Genomic DNA, 6,987 nt, shown 5'->3' on the forward strand with positions numbered 1-6,987 from the left:
TTCTCCCACTCCCTCAGAAACCAGATATAGTTTTTTTTAAGTTATCCAAACTCATACTTGAGCCCCTGCCTACAGTCACTTAATTGCCTTAAGTTTTCCCCTGTACATCCACTTTGCTTTCTGTTTATTATTAAGCTCTGATTAGATGGTATCTAAGCAGTCTTTCTTGCAATACAAGTGGGCAATGGAAAATTTGTCAGTTATGGTTGATGAAAACAGGCAATGGGGTGAGTATTCTTCCTACCAGGGACAGGAGGAATGTTTTAACCAGTGTGATTGGTTAGAGTTTTTTCCTTTATCTAATTGAAATTGGCTGAGTTCTCAAGAGTCTAGCACGGAGATGGCATACTGGCTAATTTATGCTGATATTAGTTACCTAGTTTTATTATTGTTTCAGCTGTGAAGCAGACTAGAGAAGTAAATTTTCTAAACTGTAGAGATGGAATAAAGTTACATCAACACAAGTGAGGAAGCCCATGATGAATGGTTATTTAATGACTTTCGGACCTGAGCAATTTGGTGAGGCGCTTGGTTTTTAATGATAGATTGTGACCCTTCACCCCAAGGGCAGCAATGCTAGGTTTGGGTACAGTTGTGTTTGCAGACTTAGGATTAGTTCTGTCCATACGATTGCGTGCTTTTGCTAAACTTCATTGCAACTCCTCCCCCCCGCTCAGTTGTGAGATGAATCTACTAAAAGCATCTCCCAAAACTTCTTGTTAACCGTTATTTTTTTGTTTTTGCTTGCTTCTTCCTTTTAGGTAATTTCTAAGTATTCTTCCCCCCCCTTCCCTCCCTACCCCTCTATTCCCCCTCCTCCACTGCTGTTAGATTTTCAAGAACTATTGTGGAAGATTTACCTTTTAATTCATTATGAAAAGGCATTATGAAATGGAGTAGAGGTGGAAAAGATGATGGTAGGTGGGATATTTGACTCCCTGGCTTGTAACCTCAAGAACTGAAACAAATCCATGATTATATTGTAAATTCTTGCTTCGGTGCTCTGACTTTGAAGAGAATGCATTCAATCTGTGCTGTTGCAGTGGAGCCTGTTAGTATATGGTCAGATTTTGCTGTTGATCTACTATTTTCAAGAGTATTATGGAACCTATGATCTCGACTGCTTTTTCTATCAGAAAAACTTCTTGAGGACAAATATGCTAGAATTCAGATTCACATGCTGCTCTGATCTTTTCAGTGCATTCATTCTTCCTTTGTTCCAGTTATTCCAAGTTGAACGGAAATGCTGTGAAAGTGAGTTGACAACGTATCCTTTTTAACGTAGTTTTTTATATTGTCTTGCACTGGAAGGTCTGGCACTCAATTAGATTTATTTTAGTCTCGCTCTGTGTAAAATACCTGGCTACAAGACATTAGTGATTATTGTAGAACTAAAATGAGATTTAGTTTCTGTTCTGATTTCTTCTGTTGAAATCCCACTGACTTGGTTGTGGCTACAGAAGGATCACATTTCAACTGATTACCACTTCTAAAAGAAAATGAAGAAAATGATGTTTGGATATCAAGCTAAAATGTTTATTGCTAACAGTAAAGCTAGAAAGTAAAATCTGCCTTTCAGACAGTTACCCCCAGGGAACTCAGCTGTGTTCAGAAAATCCTTGGCTTGTGCAATAAAGTGTCTACACATTGTAATAACAATTTAACATTGCCAATGTACCCCTTGGCATGCCTAGCAATTAGTTTTGGATTTCCGTTTCTGTGTGTATGTAGGTGTCAATATGAATTGAGTTTGAACTTTGCTTCTCTGCTACTTACACTACTCTAATAGAATTCCAAAACGTGTTCATCTCTTAAATGGGATTCTTGGATTATAACTACTTAGTGTCATTAAAGAAACCCTAAAGACCTAAGGTGAAATCTTCAGAGGAAAGATTCTGCCTTACCTCTATAATTAACTTCGTAATGCCTCTATGGCCATATGACAGTCCCTATGCACTTTGGACTAATAATTACTGTGGCATATATTCTGTAATTTTAGCATCTTGAACTATTCTTTCTTCTGAGAAACGCACCTGATTGTCTGAGGTTGGTACGAGTTACAGGACTTAGAGGTCAGATTACCTTATTGTCCTGTGAAGGAGTGGAGTGAAAAATAACTGTCTGTCTGTCAGCCTTACTGCAACAATCTGAGAAATACTGCAGATTATTTTCTCATTGTAAACTTTTCCCATGGGAAAAGGAAAATCTAACTAAAAGCCAAGGGAAAGCTTTTTTCTGTTAACTTCAGTGGTTTTCATTATCTAGTAATTGTTAATAAACATCTAATAAAAGTTTTTCATGTTCCTTCACAACCTTTGCAAAACAGGGAAAAAAAAAAAAAAAAAAAAATGAAGGGGGGGGGGTATAGAAAATGGCAGGGGGATTTCTTTATATAAACAAAGACTGCTTCCATATAGGGATAAGAAGATTAAATTTCTTTAATAGCTGGGAAAAAGCTTGCTTGCTTTAAATAACTATAGAAACTTTCTTTGTGGTGCAACATTCCAGAGTGAGGCCACATAATCTCTCATTGCATGTAAATTGCTGTGTGAATTATGTTCTAGTTATTAATTTAGAACTTAACTGAGATTGGTTCTGAAGGGGAAAATAAGGGAGGAAAATAGTCTCTCTCCATGCAGCCATGAAAGAATTGTCCAGATCTTGGAGTGGGACCTGATGTGAATGAGTATTTGCAATGTCAAATGCTTGATTTCTTCTCAAGAAAAGGCAAGAGGAGTTGCAGGGAATACATTTAACTTTTTTTGTGTGTGTGTCAGCCCATGTACGTGGCAATATGTTGGATTCTAAAACGCAGTATGGTAGAAAGTGCTGCTATGTTTCTTCTGATCCTTCTGAAAGGATGGAGTCCCCAAGGATGCATTGCTTCACTGATTTTGCCACTGCATGCTGTTCCCTTTCTTCCAAAAAGCAGCGCCCATGTCCTGCATCTTTCCAAAGGCTGGGCTTAGAAGGGCAGTCTATTACTTAGCAATTAGCAATTCATCAAAATAATGTTGTAGTAGTTGATATAAATACTTTGTTAAAAATTTCATTTTTTCCTTTGTGATAAACAACCTATCTCGCTGGAGGGCCAGAATGTATATCTGAGTTATGTTTCTTTAGTTAAGTGTAAGTTAGGAAGTAAGCATATGAGTTTATGTCTCTTTGTTATGATTCAGCCTTGAACAGTATGGAGTTAAACCATGAAATTATAGGTATTTTAAGCCTCTGAACATAAATTTTCTAAAGTAACTGTGAAAAAGAACTACATTTAAAACCATCAAACTCATACTTCAAGTCTAGCAGGAAATAACTTGAAAGAAAACATTGCATTCAAATGAACATCAGAAACACATCTGTATATTTTATTATACTTTGAAAATAACCATAGATTGCGGATTGTAGGAAGAAATATACTGTTTCTTCCTGTTCTGAACCAGTGTGTTCTACCCCATCTGCTGTGTTCTCTGCACAGTGCTGCAAAGCACTTCTGAGAAAATAACTTTGCAGATTTGAGAAATTAGATACGGGCAAAGGAATGAACATGTTGAATCTGAATAATGTAAAATCTCACTCCAGCTATTACATAAGATGAATTTAAAAAAGACAGTTGCTTGTTGTAGTCCTATTATTTACAGTAATATTCATTTTCTTCGTTTGAATATCTATATGGGTTATCTGTTCTTGTAAATTTAGCCTCTCTTAGAGTCCATTTGTGCAGTGGTTGATAGCAAGGTCTTCATCCCCGTTTTTTGGGATAGGTTACAACATCTGTCTGGAGAGTCACGTGTGTTTGTAAGTCTTCTTGAGAAGACTTGCTACATTTGGCTTTTACTGTGTGTGATATAGAGGTCAATATATTATGGTTTCATGTGAATTCAACAATGAGGAAAAAATGGATATTGGTAACATGGCATCTGCTTTCTAATTCTGTTCCACTGTTTTAGTGTACAATTTTATTTCAGCTGTATTCAGACTACAATTCTCAAATATGTATGGATAGAAAATCAGTCGATATCAATTATTTGCTCCACATAGATATAATCTGTAGTTTTCATGTCTGTGTTTATCAATTGTAAGTGATACTGAATCAGTTGGAAACTAGTCCTGCCGAATGTTTCGGTAGAAGCTTTGCTACTGACTTCAGTGGAAGAAGAATGTAGCCAGCACTAAGTGGAAAGGCTATTTTCCCTCTCTGGAGATGTTTTGCAGGATTACGTGATCGTTTGGTTGCGCTGAGCCCTGGTGTATGCAGGTCACTTCAGGATATTTTCATGCTTGTGAGCAGACGGAAAATGTCTTTTGCAGTCAACAAAAAGCATGCAATGAAGACATTTCAAATTTTTTTCAACATTTGTAACTAATTTGCTTTTTACAAAATTTCAGTGTCCAGAAATGATTACAAATGCTTTGCAAAGTGATTACTTAGATGGTTCAGGATATACAGAGTCATAGAAACTCACTTTATTTTGTTACACTCTGAATCAGCTTGAAGTAAATCTGTGGCATGGATGGCTTTACTGATATGTTATTTGACTTCCATGTGAAGTGACTTTATGGTTGCTCAATCCACTAATGAACATCCAGAAAGTATAGAAGTCTTGTTAATCGGATTTCTCTCACAAATGTTCTTTCCTAAGTAATTGCTTTTAAGTCATTTGACTGAAGGCCACCTTTTACACATAAAGGAGTATAGAGGAACAAAGGGTAAGTCAGGCAGCCTCAATAACCTTGGAAGATGAGCACTCTAAACTTCCTCTTGTAGCTGTCCCAAGTTAGTGGTCAGTCTCATGGCCTGAGGATGTTGTCCATCATGACGATTTGAAGTAAAGTCTCTCTACAGCTGATTTCAGGCTGAAGGTCACATTGTCTTGAAGGTGTATGAGACTCGCTTTGGGATGTAGGGTAAAAAAACATCCTTTGGGGATGGAGGCTCCATCGCTTCTTTGGAAAGCATGCTCCAATGTTTGACCGCTCTTTGTGGGAAACAGTTCTTAATGCCCAGTTAACACTTGTCCTAGCATAGCCTGAGACCACTTCCTTGTGTCCAGTTGTTTGATCTTAGTGGATGTACAACATGAGGAATCACTGTAAGCATAGACATCTATTTTTTTTTTTTTTTTTTCTGCCACCTTTTTTCGTCTTTTTCCATTTGTGGTTTGGAGTGGTGTGTTACTCTGCACTAATCCTAATAAAAGAATTGCTGAATGGAAAAGGCATTGATACTGTAAACTGCAGCCCTGCATCTGAAGACTAGGAGTTACAGAAGCTCCTATTCTGCTCTTGTGTAAAGTGGGGTTCCTCATGAGGCTAGGGTAACTAGTTTACTTATGGCACATCTCATTATAGGTTTGTATATTGTCAGTCAAGGAACTGAGCTCAGGTGACAGTGCTAATGCATTAGCTGGTTATAGAGGGAGAGAAAAACATTTACAGGTTTGTATGTTTTCATGAGACTTGCATGGGGAAATCTTAAATTGGCAGCTCTACATTTCAAAAAAAAAAAAAAAAAAAAAAAAAAACCAAAAAAACAACAAAAAAACACCCAGACATTCCTGTAAAAAGAGGTCACTGAGAAATCCAGAAACAGGAGAAAACTGTTGTGTTCACTCTACTTTTTTTTTTTTTTTTTGTACTGAGGTAGGAATGTGCCATAGACTACTTGATTTTCAAATGCATGCCCAAAGCAGCAGCTCCACTTAAAGGATAAAAGAAACTTCTTGTTTCATCCTGCCACAGGAGACTTTTGGGAAGCTTCCTTCCTTTGAGCACTGGTTAAGTTCCACAACCCCTTACTTTCTTCTCTGAGCGCTCTGCTGGGTATGACCTGTGCTCAAACTTTCAAATGACCAGTGCAAGTTTGTAGAATCGTAACATACAACCAGAGAATATCTTGCGTTGGAAGGGACCTAAAGGATCATCAAGTTCCAACTTTCCTGCTAAAGGCTGCCTACCTCTACTGAATCAGAAGTTGTGGAATTCTGGAGGTATAGAAGAAGTAACATGAGTTTAGAATAATTTCTCTAATGAAATACAGGATAAGAACAAACATTACCAGAGATCATTGAAGGTCTTTTTCTGACACGTGGCAGGAGTTTAAACATGCTCTGATACCTTATGGAAGTTTCCTACTTAATAAATTTACAGAAACTTATTTTGGTCTTGGTTAGATTTCTAGCGATCTAAATTGGATTATCAGATTTTTCTCCCTCCACAAAGAGATTCAGGGCAATAAGAAAGCATACCTATTATCATTTTATTTCCTTTAGCTGCATTAGGTATAAGTAGATAAAATCCTTTCTGTTTAGACAAATCAGTTTTTTTTTTTTTTTTAAATATATAATTGAGCAGTGCTTATGTCTAAAATCAACTGCAATTTGATACCACCATTTAATCAAAACCTGGAAGGCAGGAGCTTTCTCAGGAATTTACCTCAAAGAGTAGAGACAAATTTCAAGTAAACTCTCTCACTTGAGATTGTGCTCTTTGATCACATGATAGGTAATCAAGTTTTTTTCCTCAGATTATTGCTGTGAATTCACAAGTCAGTGGTTTGGATAATATGAATCTAATACCTCCTTGCATTCTGCTCCTCAGAAAACAGATGAACTCGGCAAGACAAAGACATCTTCACACTCAGTGAAGCGTCTACTTCATCTGACGTCTGCGGTATTTGTTAGAGTACTGGTACTTTTGAAATATTTCCATAAAAATCCTACTAGCTTTAAAGAATACAGTATATGTAAGACTTTCGAGGAGCTTTCAAATAAACACTCACTTTGTATGGGACAGATCCACAATTTTGTCTTAAAACTCTAAATTAGGTTTGCTGCAAGGGCTAGAGAGTGTTTAGAAGTTGAGCGTATTCTTCCCACATGAGTGTTCTCACCAGTGCTTAGGATTTTTCCTTTACTCAATCATGGCCCAGTAGAGAAAACTTAATTTTCATTCCATGCTGTTTTTTTTTTTTTTTTTTTTTTTTTTTTT

Source organism: Centrocercus urophasianus, unplaced genomic scaffold (assembly GCF_019232065.1).
Source record: "Centrocercus urophasianus isolate 14NV4802_14NV808 unplaced genomic scaffold, USGS_Curo_1.0 seq_32, whole genome shotgun sequence".
Classification (NCBI taxonomy): domain Eukaryota; kingdom Metazoa; phylum Chordata; class Aves; order Galliformes; family Phasianidae; genus Centrocercus; species Centrocercus urophasianus.